Consider the following 19,290-nt stretch of genomic DNA (forward strand, 5'->3'; position numbering starts at 1 on the left):
ACAGTATTCTCCCTGGAAAACCCCTTTAAAGATAAGATAACGTGCCGCAGAAAATTCTCACAGTCAAGTCAAATTTTTCCACATCTGTGTAATGTCTTTGCACACTAGGAGACTAATAGTTTAGGCACCCTCTAGTTCCAGCAGTCCAAGATCTTAAATAGTCCAAGATCTGTTGGGATTGGCCGGGGACTAGACCGAATTCGACAGCTGTGTCCCATAGATACATGACATCTAGTAAGGGAGTCTCCTGGATACCAAGAACATGGAGCCGCGGGAGAAGAATAGCTGTGACCAACTATTCTTTCACATTATCCCCGTGCAACATGATCTCTTTTTAATTCTAGAACTATCTCAAGTGACCCCAAACTTCTCCTATACAGAAAATACATTTCATGGACATACCATAATGGCACAGTGCCCAAAGAACATCAAAGAACAATTATTGTTGATCTTCTGTTTTCCCATAGAACATCCCTTACCTACCTGCCTTCTAGAAAACACTTGAACATTCCTTGGTGACCTACATGTCCAGAACACTAAGAGTTTTTTTGGACATCCAATCTATGAAATGCCTACTAGACTACTGGTTCTCTCTCATCACCCCCCCCCCCCTCCTTCCCCAACCGACCCGCTAACAAAGTATCACCATGCACAATAGATATCTGTCAGCCAAACCTTCCTCGGCTATTTCTTCCAAGCCCGCCATACACACATGCACGCTCGGCTTGGCTTCTCTTGGACAATTACTGATTAAGTACCAAAGGAAAAAAGATCAGTCATCATCCACGGAGACTTCCCGTTTTGCATCCCACAAAAAGTGACTTTGAACTCCCACGTCTTGTGCACTTTCTTCATTTCTATCTTTTCTATATTATGAGCTATCAGAATTCCATGATTTATAGATTCCTACCCACGATATACAGCAAGCTGTGGGAACAGCTTGCTATGAATGTCTCCTTTGATACGAATAGGTTTTTAATGTATTTTATACTTTGTTGGGCACGGTGCCACCTTCTGTCCGGCACAAGATGCATTACTGTTGGTATCTCACTAGTGTAAATCTCGGACACCGTCATCTGATCTGCAGATCTGGCCTGCCCTGTACATTGTAGATTGTGCAATCTGCAGACTTTACAGCGTCTTACGGATATTATAGACGGCGCTGGAGCCGCAGACGACTGAACATCTCATTAAATCATCTGAACCCATTTCCCTATACAAAGTGTCACCGTTAAAACCTGAACATTGCTACAAGTTTGTTTGCGTTTTGTCTTGGTATGTCACATTAAATGCATTAAGAACAAGGATATGAAACAAATGTCTGAGTGAGACTCAATGATGCCACTAGAAACAAGTTGCTTTGTACATTGGTTTGACAAGTGCATTAAAAGAAGTGTATGTCAAGGAGGAGAACAGAATCTGTGCTTCATGAGCATTCCCGGAGGTGACACTTCTGCAGGCTGAGGTGCAATTTGTCTTTCATGCAACGTTCAGACTTGTCTGGCTCTATTGTTGCTACCTGCCTCAGTCAGAGAAGAGAAAGTCAAGCTCTTCTTGAGCGTGTTCACTCGCCGTGACATGTGCTTCCTTTTATTTACTATCGAAAAATGGGGAAAGGAACATCTCCTGAGTTCAGAGTGTTTCCCGTGAGCACCTGGAAACCTATCGGTAATGAGGAGACACCCCTGATACAATGTATAGGACTCTGGTCTTCAAAGCATTTGGTGTCCTTGTAGAGGGTAATACATAACAATGCGATCTGTTCTTCTCTGTCATCAGCCACTTCATGCCAACGAGAGGTGCATTGTAGTGTTCTTCAATGAGATGACTATGGGAAGTCCAGAAAAACTCCCACAAGCACTCTTATGTAGCAGAGATCCTCTACATAGGTCACTATGGCTTATAATGCCGAACTTTAGGTTTAGTGGCCTCAGAAGTGTAACCTGAAGGTCTGGTGCCCCAGAGAAAAAAGTGTTAGATGTTCCCCATCTACCATAAAGAAAATAGACTTCATGGACATAGCATAATGGTGCAACACCCAAATATCAACGAACAATTATTGGTGATCTTCTGTTTTCCCATAGAACATCTTTTACCTACCTGCCTACTAGGTTTAGTGGCCTTAGATGTGTAACTATAAATGTGCCATGTATAGTACTGCTATCTCTGGGCTCCCTCAGGCACCAGGGTCTGGGTACGATGGCTATACCCTGGTTACGGGCATAGTTATAGGGGGTGTAGAGATTGCAGTTGCACCCAAGCCCTGGTGCCTGAGGAGTCCACTATGCCATCTGCCACATACAAAACTAAAATTAAATGGCACGTGGTGGGTAAGGGTCCCCGTTATAGATTTTGCATTGGCTTCAGAATCTTAAAGTGTTGCCTCTGTATACAGTCCTATGACAGGTTTGACCAAAAATAATGCAAGTGCCCAAGGACTTCTCCCATGGGGAAATAAGTGGAGCGCACTAATAATAATTATGTGATAATTATGTGATAATAAATATGTGACATAATGTGAACAAAGCCTTAAGTGTCGTTGCTTGCAATGTGAAGTTGCAGTTTGGCGCCAATATATTTTATCTCCAGGCCTGGCCTTTAAAATCTAACAGAGAAATCAGTAAAAGAGGAGCCGAGGAACGTTAGCTCTGCGACTGGTATTTGTAAAAAGGCTACAGAGATTCTTTTTATTTTTCCTTGGCTTTTATGTCTCCTCTGAGTTTTCCGCCTTTGATCCTATGTGATCTTCTAGGCGCAAACAAACCTGAAGCATGCTGTACCTATTAAGACTTCTAATGGGGAAATGGGGTCATTAGAGGACAAATCCTGCATCTACACCACGATCCGGGGACATGTAGCTAAGTACCACGGTGAGTCCCATAAAGAGTTATGGTGGAAAGTGAAGAGAAGACAGACTGAAGACCATATCATTGGTTCATGGGTTAGGATTATAGACACCTTGCACCACGGTACAACTGGACCTCCATGCAAGAACACAAGATCATTGCTGAGTGCCATCATTTGCACTGAAATTAACCAGTTCAAGACACAAACAAAAAATGTTTTCTACGCTTTGCAATGGTTGTTACTCTAAAAATGCGGTATAATTCCATAGATAATCTTGGCTAATCCAGCCTGCCTAAGGGATGCCTGATGACGGGATTTTTTGCATGCAGAACTATATACTGAAGCCCTGGTGCCGAGCAGCCTCTTCCCATGTTTAACAAGCCCTTGCTCTCGGTCTCCTACAGATGTAGCTGAACACAAAGTCCTTTTTGGAAGAGATATATCGGATAAGTGCCCTCGGCAGGAACACCTAAGTGTTTCTGATTGCTTATCTAAAGCGACGTGGATGTTTAATTGCCCTATTGCTGCAACAAAAGTATGTAAACATACATAATCATCTGCTTGAGGTTACAGAATATCTGAGCTGCAAAATAGATGATCAGGGTAATAAGCAGGGAAAGCGGCTTTAATTATTGATAAGAATAAACATTCTTGTCAATAATTCATCCCAGTAATAAGTGCGCCTATTGTTTTTCCTTTCTACATTTAGCACAATACATCGCGGTTTCAGAGAGCTCGGAATTGGTCAAAGCTCCTTCGAAACCTGGAAAAAGCAGGATGCCATGTGCTGCTATGTGTCCGGATGTGGGGCTGGGCGGGACAACCCCCCAGGAGTGGATGTAGGGCGACGAATGCAATATTATGGGATGATGTGAATGGGGGCGTCTACATATGGGCGAGCGGTGCTAATGTCATGTGATGGGGGCGCCGAGGTCTATATTGTTTGTACGCAGGGTGTGCTGCTAATTATGAACCTCAAGTGACATTGACTTGGCTGAAGATACTCAGGGCAAAAGGCAGACCATAACAGTTGCTCCAAATGATAATGATAGTATATATTGTAATATACTAGGCACTACATAGAAGCTTGCAGTACAGACAGCATTGCTACATTTCGATCGATCGATAGATAGATATTGAACCTGAAGTTCACCATCTGTAGCAGGGCTGCACAACTTTTCCTGGTCTGAGAGCCACAATATCAGATTGTAACACTCTCAATGGCCACGATAAAACTTATGGGGTATTTCTATTTGAGACATTTATGGTACATGGGCAGTATATGTCAAAAATGTATGATAGGTGTGTGGGGGCGGATTCTTCACTGGGGCTTTCCTATACTGAGAATTGGGGTCTCCCTGTGTTCCTGTTTGACCATGCACAGAGGAAGATACCATAGACATATTGCAAGACCAGTGTTGAAAAAAGCTGTATGCAAGGCACATGAGACGACTAGCGGAGGGCAGCTGGTGTCCTTCCATGTATTGATATGGTAAGAGCCTTATCAATTTAGCAACTATGAAATGCTACTTGACATGTGGTCACTGGGCTTTGAAATGGTTAAGAAGCCCAGGTAGCAGAAGACATCCCCACCAACCATAACCTACTGACAATGAGAGGGCAGCCTGTGCCACGTGGTGCCGGAAATTACTGTGCATGGCCGCTGATCTCTTCTTCCTGAGTAATTCCTACAAGTGCCAGCACCTGGTGCTCCCTGACTGCGGGCACAGACCTGCAATGCCTCCTGGGCTCTCTATCGTGAAAAGGCGAGGAGACGTCTGGCCAAAGTCCCAGTGTGTCAGGCGTCTCCTCATATCAGCGAGCCCTGGCTGCATTCTTAGCAAGCGTTTGCTATTCTTCCTGTCTCTCCCTCCTTCCTTGGGCACGGCACCAGTCCAGCTCTGCTCAGATCGGCTGCTGGATGCCCCATGTCACATACAGCTCACAAATACATATAGCAGGTGTCAGAGGGGATTGGTATATACTATCCTCCCAGTAGCCACATAGCTTACATTAAAGGGGAAGTTCAAGTACTTAGCATTAGTTTATTTCATTACATGTAAGTCTGAAGCAGAGAAACAATGGGGGAAATTTACTCAGAACGGGGTAAATTACGGCAAATCTCTTTGGTCATGGAGGGCATGTCCCCTTTTGCTAAGCTCTGCCCACTTATTACACATTTGGCAAACATGGTGCAAATACTAAAAACATAAAAACGCAAAATGTAAGTTTTGCACAGATGCGGTGCGCACCAGAATTTTCAATAGAAAGGTGTTGTAGGTCGCTAGAGAAATTACTCCAATATGTTTATTATTTCTACATTGGGTATATACACTTCCTTCTTGTATTGCCTCCATTGCCCGTGCAGCCAGGTATATACACTTTATAGCAGCTGCAATGAATGGGAGTTAATGGTCAGAATAATATCCATAAACTAATACAGTCTCCAAGAAACTATAGAGTAGTTCCCCTCCGCCTGAGACCAGGGAGCAGCATGGTGTATAAAGCTGCTACCTCGCCTTTTCTATGTCTATTCTGGTGACCCCGCTCTCTAATGCTAATGAGATGACTCTACAGACCCCACCCTCTAATATTAATGAGATGACGCTACAGACCCCACCCCCTAATGATGAGATGACTCTGCTGACCCCACCCTCTAATGATAATGGGATGACTGTTTACCCCGCTCTCTAATGATGAGATGACTCTGCTGACCCCACCCTCTAATGATAATGAGATGACTGTTGACCCCACCCTCTAACGATAATGGGATGGATCTGCAGACTCCACCCTCTAATGAAAATGATGACTCTGCTAACCCCGGCCTCTAATGATAATAAGATGACTCTAATGACCCCACCATCTAATGATAATGAGATGACCATCTGAACCCACCCTCTAATGATAATGAGATGACTCTGCTGACCCCACCCTCTAATGATAATGAGATGACTGTTGACCCCACCCTCTAACGATAATGAGATGAATCTGCAGACTCCACCCTCTAATGATAATGAGATGACTCTGCTGAACCCACCATCTAATGATAATGAGATGGCTCTTCTGACCCCGCCCTCTAATGATGAGATACATCTGTAGACTCCACCATCTAATGATAATCAGATGACTTTTCTGACCCCACCCTCTAATGATAATGAGATGACTGCTGAACCCACCATCTAATCATAATGAGATGACTCCTCTGACCCCGCCCCCTAATGATGAGATAAATCTGTAAACTCCACCCTCTTATGATAATGAGATAACTCTTCTAATGGTAATGTGATGACTCTTCGGACCCCGCCCTATAGTCATACTGAGATGACTCTGCTGAACCCATCTTCTAATGATAATGAAATAACTCTACTGACTATAGGCATGTCTACACAGCAAGAGTACAGCAAAGCAAGACATTACACAATATTGTGTAGGCTCCAGTGAACAGTTTGGAAACTAATATTTCAGGATTGTTTGATATAGATAAATATATATAAAAATGTATAATATGTTTAGAATTAAAACTTGATTGGGGGTTCCATTTTCCTTCTCTATTCAGAGAGCAGCAAAGTGGAATCCCCTGGCCAAACAGGTCCATCTTGTGATGAGACTGAACAGAGCTCAATATACCCCATTGACTATAATGGGTTTGTTCGGGTTCCACTCAGCTGCCCGGCATTTTACCGAAACAAAAAGCGCTGCATGCAGCACTTTTTGTACCGGTATTTTGTGCCAGATCTGCGATGGAACCTCCGAATGGGGAAAGGGAAACTCACCCTAACTGCAAATTAGGGAAAAAACACTGCCTGAACCTGGGGGCTACCTAAGCTGTCCCTCAGATGGAAGAAGGGTTGTAAAAATATGTTGGATGTTCATGACAATAATACCACAGTGTAAGGAAGCAGATTAAACTCCAGGGACTTATCTTACTGTGAGGCCGGACCAGGAGTAACTAGTCCCTCTGAGAGGAGGAGCCGTTATATATACTATAATAGTGGCTGACTGGCCAGCTGAGGACAACATGTCCCTGCTGACTAATCAGACCACATACCACCAAATGATGTGACCTGGTCAATGCTCGGCACCAAATGAGAGGGCGCATGCACCAGTACTCCTGTTGAGTAATCATGATGGACGTTTTGCCATCGATAATTATCACAACAGACGTTTGTGATAATTGTCTAATCTAAGTTTATATCACCTATCGGTTAGCTGAGCTTTGGGAAAGTTTTCTGCCAAAATATTGGCACAATTTTGTTGCACGAAGTCACATTTAGGCATTTCCCCGTTCTCACAAAGTCATGACCCTTTTTTAAATTTAGCAACAAGTGTCTAAAAGTGTTTAGCATATCATAAATCTTGTGCAAAGCACATCAGACAGTTTTCTGGCACAATTGTCAATTGTAAATCTGCCCCATAGTTTTTTTTTAACTTGCATTATGCCCTGTGATACAGCCTATCTACAGCGGTTTCCTAAGTTTTTCTCATCTCAGCGGAGGTTAGTCATCACATGAATGTATGCACTTGATAAATAGGGAAAGAACATAAAGGAATGGAGTCTGACATCTCTTTACTTGGAACATAGCGATGATAGCCACAAGCTGCTACAATGTAGGCGTTATACTGCTACAGTGACGGCAGGCGGTACAGTAGGTAAGTGCGCAGCACGATAAGTGATTCATATTATTGGATGGACTTTTCCTTTAAGCTGTCCCCCAGTTATTGCCCGGCATACACTTCTGTATTAGGGAACAAATGTCTCAAAATAGGAGGTAAAAAAATTTGTGTTTTACGAAATCAGAAATTAGTATTTTTTAATTAGCTTTATTTATCATAGAAAAAGAAAAATCATCAGGAAATGGGAATTAGGCTCTCATGTTGTGGAATTAATTTGTCAAAGAATAAATCTAATTTCATGCAGAAAGCTGCAGTTTGTGTCTACAGGAACTTTTTGTTTTACAAAATTAACTAGTTGCAGATAATTAATAGGAATATAGATTTATCTTCAACATCTAATAATATACCCCAAACAGAATTACTGAATATAAAGCTGATAATATACTGCACCACCAGGATGAACAAACCACAGAAAAGATACAGTAACACTCCAGCTTTACCAGTAGTGATCAGATTAAAGGGATATTCTGGGAGATTACCACTGATGACCTATCCTTGGGATAGGTCATCATCAATAGTTGATTGATGGGGGTCCGCCACTCAGGATCCCCCCTCATCAGCTGATCATTCACCCTCTATCAGAGCAGCTGGCTATATGCCACTATGGGTGGTCAGAAAAGGAAGCGTAATAGCCGACTTCACTCCTTTTGATATCAATGGAAGTACTGCATCCTATTACACTAACGGCTCCTCATTGCGGTGTTAACTATTTTACACAAATTCATACCATCTGCAAAAACTTACACTTTACTCTACAATACCTCTACGAGGTTGTTAATGAATATATTAAAGAGAACAGGGCCTAATGCTGATATCTGTGGTACCCCACTAGTAATGGTGACCCAATTTAAGGATGTACCGTTAGTAATCACTCCCTATTTCATATCATGGAGCCTGGAGGGCGGTATTTACCCACTCAACATACATGTTCACCCTGACCAACCATTCTCATTTTGTATTACCAACCTCCTATGTGGCCCAGTATGTGGAAAAATCAAGTTATAATGTATGATATCCAACCACTCTCCCCAGTCAGTCTAGAACTTACCTCCTTGTAGAAGCTATTTAGATTAGTTTAACAGGACCGACCCCTGATGACCCCATGCTCACAGCAAGTTATATACTTATTGTTATTGAGACACTCTAGGATAACATCTCTTAGAAATCCTTCAAACATTTTACCCACAATATAGGTTAAACGTACCGGCCTGTAGTTTTGGGTTCACTTGAAGATCCCTTTTTGAATATTGGCACCATATTTGTTATGCCATGGAACAGACCCGGTTACCATAGAGTATTTATATATTAGAAATAAGGATCTGTCTATCACAGTACTTAATTCCCTTACAACGTAGGAGCGTATACGATCTGGACCGTGTGCTTTCTCCATTTTAATCTTTTTATGGTGGTGCTGCACTTCTACATGGATCAGAAAGCAGACATTTAATGGAGAGTTTACTTTATCACTCTACATTTCACCTAATATTTCATTTTCCTCTATGAAAACATTGGAGAAAAATTGTTTAATAAATGGTCTTTTGCTTGTCATTCTACACTTTATGACTTTTTAAAGGGCTAACACCTCCAGTTTTCATTTTGTTTACTATTTATTTAAATGAAGAACAGTTTGGGGTTAGATTTAGTCTTGCTGGCAATGAGTCTCTCTGTCTTCACCTATGGTGCTTCTATCTGCTTTTCACCAGATTTATTTTTTCCTTATAGCTTTTTAGTGCTCTTTCACTGCCTTTCCATTTCAGAAGTCCGAAGCCCTTATTTTTATTAATCTTTGTTGGCTTTACATTTATTATTTGCATTGCTTTTCTCTTGTTTCTAACTCTTTTATTTCCATAAGGTATATATCCCTCACAATTAACGTATAAAACGCTTAAAGAGTAACTACATTTTCATAGAGACATGTCAAAAGTATTGATCAGTGTGGGTCCCACTGCTAAGCCCCCGGCTGAACACTAAAACGAGGGGACTGCAGCGTCCACCTGAGCGATGTGCCCCCTCAACTGTCTTCACTGCTGCTTAAGACAGCCTCAAACAGTTCTATAGCGCTTTCTACAGACCTCTATGAGCCGTCTTCAGCTGCCAGAAGGAGCTGAAAAGCATCGAAGACAGCCAGTGGGGCACAGCACTTAGGTAAGCGCTGCAGCCCCCTTGTTCTAGCAATCAGCTGGGGGCTCAGCAGTGGGACCCCCACTGATTAATACTTTTTACATCTCTCTATGACATGCCAAAAGTTAGCTGAAAGTGCAGTTACTTTTTAACATGCCATTTATTATACGTATTCCTATTTTTGAGGACATTGTCACACAAAATGAGGTTAAGGGCATTTCTAAGCTGATCTAATGTCATCTTCCTGAAGTTCAGTGTTTTTATAGCCCCATGGAACAACATCTTATTGAAAGCTAAGTGGAAATTTAGGTCACGACAGAACCAGATAATGGGTGAGATAGGGTTCAGTGTACATTGGCTTTTCTGAACTGGTGCTCTAGTAAGTAAATGACAGAACTCGGTATACTCTATAAGCCCTTGTGAAGAACCGTAGTGAGTACTCAATGGTCAGCCTATTACATCCATCACTGTCCAAAGCCTGCAAGAGTGCACTCTTCATACACTCACATTGTTACATCGCCATGACCAGTCAATTTTTCGAGTAAGTCAAAATCAACTTGCAAAAAATGTTGAAGAAGTCTCTATGCTCACCCAAGTGGATTTCCTTGCAATCCTATCATAAATTGATGAACTCAGCTGTGCTACTTCTTTCCAGATATAGTTAAGACCAATACATCACACTTGGAGATGAGCAGCATATAACACTCAACAAAACATTTAGCTTTGATGTGACATAACTTGCACTACACCAAGGTCCACTCCATCTGTGGAATATATACCCATAGCAGGAATATAATAGCTCTCTTCCTTTATACCGCTCATTTCTTGCTCCAACAGGAACCATTGGCATTGTGATTACTACACAGCATTGTATGGCAACCAGCAGCTTTACTTACCCAATTGGCACCTTAGATGCCCCGCATGTAGCTCCTCGTCTTGTATTCTGCGGACAAAGATCCGAGCTGAAACAAAAGAACAACAAATAAATGATGAGAAAATACAAAAAGTGCAATTAATAGTCATATCCAAAATTCTATACAGACACATTATACGACCTAGCAGCCATCACATTAATAACAGGTGAAAAAAACCTAGAGGGGTGGATAGTTCTATAGGAAAGTCTCTTGTACGCCATTACTCATCGTAATAGGGTCCTCATCCACAATTACCTCTATATGATTTTGTTTCTGACAATGCAACTAAGTACTCCTGGTGTCAGGCATCGGGTATTACCAGTGTAAATGGACTGGAGCCTGAGCGCAGAATTCAGGATATGTGAGGAGACACCACCGATCTGTCCAATAATTTCTTTTTTTCATGCCAAGGATTAAGGCTTAATTAGGGTGGTGCAGGATGGGTCACAAAGAATGTGACTGTCTTACTTCAAAAGGGTGTAAAGGCAGTGGAGCATGTGGTGAACGCTTGGCATGTTCTATCAGGGCTTCCAAGTAAATTCAATGAGCACGACTGCTTTCAATGAGTCAAGTGCCATGCTCTGGGAGGAGGTACATTAGGCTCTCCTCTTGGTCAGTGCCCATAGGTTAGGTTCACATATCATGACAACCAACAAACAAAATGCAAAAAAGGTTGATGCTACCGAGAGCAATAAAGGTTGTGTATGAAAAAACAGAAGCCAAGAGAACAACTTTAGAATATTAGCCTTAACCCTTTGCAATCCAATTTTGGATTCAGGGTTTCCTAGGGGGCCTTTCTCTTTCTGCCATTATACAATGGCGCCATCTGCTGGCTACAGACAATACTGTGGTATGTGACACGCTGGAGAGGCCCCCGACAACATAGCAGCCAGTAATATACGGTAAGAATACCCTGCCGGACATCTTCCGACATCGGAGAAGTACAGCCTTCCATCAGAATGTCTGAAGACGTCAGACAGTGGATTGCAAAGGGTTAATACTTAACTACAAATACCTAATGACAGGTGATGGTGTTCATTGTCTGACCTGCTAGGACCTATACTAATTGTACAAACTAACAATGAAAAGAATCCTTATTTCCCACCCATCACTGGTCATCAGGCTTTTTTCTGCCTATGGAGGGAACAAGCTTGTTGGCCCATTATATTCTAGAGAGACAAATTCCCAACCAGTTTTTAGATATGTTCCTGAAGGACTCAATCCCAATAGTCTTGTAGAAGTATTATCTCAACTACTTGATAAAGGACTAAGCCTTCAACCATTATTTGTAAAAACTGTATTTCTTCCTTTCTCCTAAATGGCCATTGTGAAACTAGACCGACACTGAAGACTTTTTAGCACCAGTCAATTATCTGGTAAGCCACAATTCTCAGCCAATCATTCCAGACTCTAAACCATGTTCCAGGAGCATACTCTACAAATTATCTTCCATGGGTTGCTCTCCAAACCACATCTAATGAGCCTACATCCCAAAGCACGGTCTATAGGACTATAGTATCAGTGGTTAGCATTGTAGTTTTGTATCACTGGGGTCCGAGGTTTGAATGCGACCCAGGACAACATTCCCGTCTTGTCTGTGTGGGATTCCTCAGGGTAGTTAGGTTTCCTCCCAAAGTCAAAAGCATATCGATAGGTCAATAGACTTTCTTGAAAGTAGCCCTTGCATGTGTGTATGAGATAGGGAAATTAGATTGTGAGGCCCATTAGGAAATGGTCTCAGTGATGGCAGTCTCCGTACAGCGCTGTGGAATATGGTTTTGCTAAATAAACAACTAGAAATAAATAAAAAAATACAGAACCTGGAAAATTTTTACTATTCTTTACAACCTATTAGGAAAGGTAAAACCTCATTTAACTGGAAGTCGCCTGTAACCAAAGTCTGCACAGCAGCTAGACTTCCAACCATTGTCTTGAGGGTTCTCAAAGGTCTGGAAGGGTATTCAAATGTATCTTATAAGGCTACAGTATGTGGAAATGTACATTTCCAGCGTCTTTCCCATAGAATATTATCCTTTACAAGGTCAGTCATATAGAATGTTACAACCTTATTCATTCAAGTCTTCCATAATCAAAGCTTGTTCAAAGATCAGACTTCCAATCATGGCCTTAAACATTTTCAATCCAGCATCTTATGAAAGCTCTCCTTAATCACTGTGAGAATGTGCTATGGAGGGGCATTCAAATACATCAAGAAGTCTATATGTATTATAAGACCTTTATAAACAAACACTCAGTCTCATTCATCTTCTGGATGTCTTTCATAATGGGAGCTTTCTCAAAGGCAAGAGTTCCAATCGTTGTCTTGGAGGTTGTCAAATCAGCATCTTCTGGAAGAGCTCCTTAAAGAGGTTGTCCAGTTTTAAACCATTGATGGCCTATCAACAGGATAGGTCATCAAAGGTAGATCGACATGGATCCGTTGTTACGTAGCTCTGCCAATCAGCAGTTTGCTGGACATGTGTACTTGTGCACTTAGCTGATTTCTGCATGAAGCAGACAGCTCCATTCTCACTGTAGTAACCAGGCTTGGTATTGCAGGCAAAGTTCTCACTGAAATGCATTGGAACTTGGCCTGCAATACCAACTGGGGATCCATGGTGGCAGACCCTTGCTGAGCTATTATTGATGGCTTATAGTGCTGACAGGCTATCAGTATATTACAACTGGATAAGCTCTTTAACCACTCTGTAAGGGTATTTAAATATATATCTAAAAGGCTATGAAGTACATAGAAGAAACCTATGAGGAAATGTATAATCCCAATCATCTTCTAAAAGCCTTCAGTAAACTTCTAAAAGTTTCAGCAACTATAGCTTGCTCAAAGGTCATACTTCCAATTTTTGTTATGGAGCTCCTTAACTCAGGAACTTGTTAAAACCATCATAATAATTTTCTACGGGAAGGGGCACACTTCAAACCCTGCTCAGAAATGGAATTCAAATACACTTTTGTGAAAACTACAGAATTTAGAACCCTATCTCTTCATCTTCTTACCTGAAGTATTCAGCTATCCAGAACATTAGAACCTTATTCGGACATATTCAAGACATCTAGAACATTACACCCTTGTTAGGGGGGCTTCTATCTCATCTTCTACAAGCCTTCAAGCTGATAAAGCAGACTTCCAACTAGTGTCTTAAAGGATCGGCATCTAGCATCTTGTTGGGAGGGGTTCCATCTCATCTTGTAGAATCCTTCTGTAGCTAGAGCTGAAAGACCAACCATTGTTTTGAAGGTTCTCCATCTAGCATCTTCTGGAAGGCCTCCGCAATCACTTTCTAAAGGAAAGCCGCACTCTACAGGCCTTGCTATGGAGAGGTATTCATTCCATACTGCAGTGCGCTAGTATTATTGCACTAATTATATAATACTCTCGTAAGTGCTACAAACATAAATGTTGATATTGAATCAAGTGAAGCAGTTTGCTAGAAAAATGTCACCTTTATATAGAGAAAATCAACAAAAACCATCAAGTGGCGTCTATCATACGAGCGTGAGTTCTGCATAAATGAATGCCATTATCTATACTAGATACATTTTGCATGTTATTTGAATATGGTTATATACTGACGCTGGCATCTGAGTTTAAAAAAAAACGGCATTAAGAAGGGTAAATATTATTATGGAAGTAACGCGTAATGCCGCTTGTCGTTTAGGCAGGAGGGAAACAGGTTCCATTTCTCTCTGTTTTTATTCCCTGTGAAAGAATAAAATACATATTGAGTGTCGTGTTACTCTTGTGAATAATTTCCTTTTGCATAATAAAGGAAATGTCCTCGAATCCTCGGAGCCGGTTGGCTTGGGGGTTGGGAAGGATTGTATATCTCTGTGAATGGGAGCATACTGTATGTGTAGAATGCATTAAAGACATTTACATTACGCTCGTCTAGGTCAAGTGATGTGAAGTGCTGTCTTTTATGGGCTGTGGAGAAACATATATGGCTGATGAAGGGCCGGGGAGTATTATGGTTTTGTATTAGATGTAATCCTTGCTGCTCCTCTGACTCCACAAGAGAAACATCTGGTCGTTTTCAGATTCCCCTCGGATTCCTGACTTCAAAGAGAGTTATAAAGAATAACAAATACATGTACTGGCATTGAGGGGAAAAAATGGAACAGCAGGAGTGACTGGTAAAAACTGTCCTTATTTGACTGCTAGTGACAAGCGCCGCGGGCTGCGTGGTGAGAAAAGCCGAGAGGTTGAGAGAGACGAGTCCTTATCAATCGGGGCTCCAGGTGTCATAGAAAGACATCACTAGGAACGGCTACATTGGGAATTAGAGAACGCCTGTAACTACAGAGAGGAGCCCCGAGAACGCTGCGCGCCGCTACAGGAGAAGGGTGATGAAATGCTTCGCAAATAGGAAACTTCCAGCTGAACTCGGCTGTAAAGTAAATGAGCGTTTAAAGCATATTAAAGGGCAATCCCTGCTAGAATATACAGAGGCGTCTGGAAATGTACCGAACGCGACTGCTACAAGGAGCCGCCATGAAACTGCGCAAGAGGGGCTGTGACCCAGTCCGTGAATGGTATGATAACCTGCTGCACCCGTCTCCATTTCTTAACTCTGTCCCATGAATCAGGTAGCTCAGGATGAGCAGTGTTAGGCTTACTTTACATCGCTCTGTCGTGGCAGCTCTATAGCGACAGTCATGGAGATGCTGGATCCAGCACATTGCAGACAGCGCCCAATTCACTAGGTTTCGCCTCCTGGGCTTTTATTGTGCTATATTGACTTGGACTTTGTAACAAATACTCCAGTGCGGATGTGAGTAAAGCCTTGTGCTGTATGGGACCATGCAGATGGGTGTAAATCCTGTCCGTGTGTTTCATGTACAGCACACAGACCCATTATGGCCAGTTAGGCTATTCATATGAGCGCTTGTTCACCCATGGTCCGCGTGAAAAAGAATCACTGCATTTCCTATTCTGGTCTGTGTGACATCCAATCTCTGCTGCGCCTGCCATTGGGACAGTACATGGACGGGCATCCGTGGGCTGTCCGATGGTAGCTGGGGCAGAGAATCTCAGGAGCGTCTGAATGGGCCCCTAAGGCCTCATGTCCATGGGCGGGTCGGATTCTGCATGCAGGAGCCCGTAGCGGAATCCGACCCTGCCCATGGCTGAGGACTGTGCTTACCCGTTCGGGTCTTCACTGCAGATGTGTGGAAGCGTCGTCTGCCACCCTGCCACATATACACAGTAGAGATTTTTTATATATTTTTTTTTATCTGCTGCCTTCCCGCGGAATCCGTGACCTATCTGCAATTCAATAGCGGAAGGGCTGCGGATCAGACGGTTTTCATCGACTTCAATGGAAGCCATCTGTACGGAAACTGCAGTAAAATTGAGCATACTAGAAGGTCCGCAAAACAAATCCGCATGCTTTAATTAAGCTATGGACGCCCATGTCTCCCTATGGGCAGCTTGATTTGCCGACCGTCCACACGGGTGCTCCGCACAGATTCTGTACTACAGATTAGCCCGTAGGCATTGGGCCTAATTCTCTGTACGATTGAAGAGACTGCAAGCCAAATAAATAGATAATCCAATAATTACAGATGGACAGACAGACAAACATATAGAGCTACTGAATTTGAAGTTCACCATCTATAGCGGGGCTGCACAACTTTTCCTGGTCTGAGGGTCATGGTGTCATATTGTAACACTCTCAATGGCCATGATAAAACGTAAGGGGTATTCCTATCTGAGACATTTATGGCATACGGGCAGAATATGTCAAAAATGTATGATAGGTGTGTTTGTGTGTGTGTGGGGGGGGGACTCCTCTGGGGCTTTCCTATAATGAGAGTGGGGGTCTCCCTATGTCCTTGTTTGACCACCTATAGAGGAAGATACCGTGCACACATTGCAAATCACAGGTGGGGCAGACGCAATGGCAAACACTATGGGGGGTCTTTCACAAAGCCTTTTTTGGTCACTTTTTGGACAAGCTGTTTTTTTTACACTGCCCTTACCACTTTTCTATAAACTGGGCAGGGCTCGTCAGGTAGGGGCGTGGCCATCCTGGGCTGACACATTTATATGTAATTTAACCAGAAATTGCAGTAAATTATGGCAAACATTAATGTCGGGGCAGACCTGAAGTATGTTTCTGTGATGGCTCATGGAGGTGCGGAGATGTGCCTAATACATGAAGAGCTGTGCGCCTCCTCACGTATTAGGTGCATTGTGCATCGGAGGAAAGATTATTAAGACTGGCGTTTGACATACTTGCCTTAATACATTTCCACCCACATGATTTACATTGTTGTATTCTGCATGTAAAGCAGCATTGACTAGATAGATTAGTTATATCTAAGGCCAAAATGGGAACAAGGGGGCGTATATACTTAGGCCCCCGATTCGGTCGACGTAAAGATTGCGCCGACGTAAGTAGGACAAATGTATTAAGAGGCGCTACTACATTAATACATGTGTTGCATCTGGTGGAACCTCCGTGTAAACGACTGAAATCAGTGCCAGCTAGGAGGTGGCATACATTCCAGCTAAAATTGACGCCAATTTCTATCATAAATTCTAGTTAATCTGACGGGTCTGTGAGGCTGAGCCCCCTTTTGCCTAACCCTGCCTACTATTCGAAAAATGCCGGAGGCTTGAGTAAGAATGCCAGAAGTCACAATTTGCAACTTTTGTGTACCAGAACACAAGACTACATAAATATGCCCCAGAGCCTCCCTGCTCCGGTCCCTTGTAAAGAACATATGATATGATAACATGGCACATAGATGTTACCCTATGAGGAAGCTAACTGGTAACAGCGATTGTTACTATCTGTAAACCTGCATCCTCAGGCTGCAGCTAGAACACAGCAGAACGGAACGCCACCGAAGAGGACGACTAAAGACAGCAGGTGGAGGTTAGCATGTTTATTGGTCCTGACTGTGTACAATAAACTCCGCTCCATCTGTATCCTGCATCTCCCCAGCCAGAGAGTTTATTTCAGACAGTAATACTGTATACTGACCACCTGTTAATAGATAGAAGATGTCATCAACTGTAATTAGGGATGAACAGAGACTGTGGACTGCGGTCAGATGCCAGGGATGATCCGCCTCATGTCATCGGTAGGGTCACACACATGTATGTCCGTAATGTACGTATTCTATAGGGCTCTGTCCACATCAATGCCACGGCTTCCGTTCCTAACAGAAGTAATGCTGCTATGCTGGATCTGTCATACAATGGATACAAAGACTCCACCGGATACAATGGCATGTGTCAGGGTTCCCCTGGACTTCTCTTCCACCTTGCTTACTACTGATGACTACTTTGAAAGACTTTCAGCACTACAGATCTGGGGTGAGGTTATGGCCAACCAGAGCTGCAGCCCCCTAATCCATGGGCACCGTAGTACCTTCTATGGTATCTGCAACTAACTATTGGCTTTACTGAGAGTTCGGAATTGCAGGGCCGCTTTTTGCTGCTATCTCCGCACCCCATGTGTTCTCATACGCGGTGTGGATCCTCAGGGCTTTGTTATATGGTGGGAATGACACAGTCAAGTATCCGCACCTGCGCGTTTATACAAAGAGAGGGGGAAGCAGCCTTGAAACTCAACCTAAAGAGTCTGGGACGGGTTCGTTCCAGGAGAAGCGATGCTTTTAAGGCCATTTGTAGAGATCACAGCTGCCCTGTTTGGAACTCGTTGCCAAAAATGTGTTCTGACAAATGTGACATCGTCGTATGAAAGCAACGCAATCTTATTCAGGAGTCAAAACAAGAGGGGGATTGAAATGCGTCTGTGCCGATACTAGAAAGGTATGAAAGCCACACGTGTGTCCCTCTTATGTGGAGATGATGGGCTACAGACATGTGTGATGTGCCAGCCTTTGCTGCGTGCCTCCGCCTGCTCTGGAGAGGGGGGCACCGTGAGGGTATGCCCACCGATTAACCTGAATGTCCGCTGTCATGGTGACTCCTGCCCTGTCTAATCGCTTTATCAGCTCCTTCCTGGCATCCTTCTTGCCTGTTGTGACCTGATGGACCCCACATTCCAGGAAGAATTATCTCATGACAAGAAAATAATATTACGTTTGATTTTTATTGTGCGTTAACATAAACTACCCATCTATTTTCCAGCTTTTAGTAATAGCTATTTCTGGGAATGCTGGGTAATAACTAATATGGCCGCCATTACAGCGCCAGCAGGAGGCGTCACCCAGTTTTCCTGGACTACTAAAGAGCAAATCTATTGATAGCAGGTGACCATGAGTCTGGGATATTGGGGAAGCCTTCTAGTATTAAAGGGGTGCTACCAGAATTATTTTTTTTCACCTATCCACAGGACAGGTGATAAGTGTCTGATCAATGGAGGCTTCACTGCTGAGACCCCCACCAATCCTGAGATCGGGGACCTATGGCCTCCTCTTCCCGTCACTGTAGGATGCTTCTGCCATCCGCAGTGACATCACACTAAATGAAGCAATACCTGCACATGCGCAGCCACCGCTCCGATCATCCCAATGGGGCTGACGGACATAGCTGAGCACTTATACTTGGCTACCTCCAGCAGTCTAGTAAATGAATGGAGCGGCAGTGACTCATGCGGCCATCACCTAATTCAGTCTCCCCCTCGTTGCAGGGGGTGCAGATAGCGTGCCGTGAAGTGACTGGAGGAAACGAGACCCCAGTCCTTGGGATCGATGGGGTCTTAGCGGGAATTCACATGTGGGCGAATGCGAAATCGGC

At 43.2% G+C, this 19,290-nt stretch overlaps 1 protein-coding gene across 3 annotated transcripts in view; it reads right to left on the reverse strand.

Moving 5' to 3' along the window:
* Window positions 1–19,290, reverse strand: part of ZBTB20 (zinc finger and BTB domain containing 20) — a 642,654-nt gene that overhangs the window by 228,095 nt on the left and 395,269 nt on the right. For all 3 annotated transcript variants that reach the window (XR_010792529.1, XM_066599339.1, XM_066599340.1), the window contains one exon: window positions 10,539–10,604. The gene's annotated coding sequence lies outside the window, so the exon portion shown is untranslated. The remainder of the gene's footprint in view (window positions 1–10,538; window positions 10,605–19,290) is intronic.

Source organism: Eleutherodactylus coqui, chromosome 4 (assembly GCF_035609145.1).
Source record: "Eleutherodactylus coqui strain aEleCoq1 chromosome 4, aEleCoq1.hap1, whole genome shotgun sequence".
NCBI classification, from domain to species: domain Eukaryota; kingdom Metazoa; phylum Chordata; class Amphibia; order Anura; family Eleutherodactylidae; genus Eleutherodactylus; species Eleutherodactylus coqui.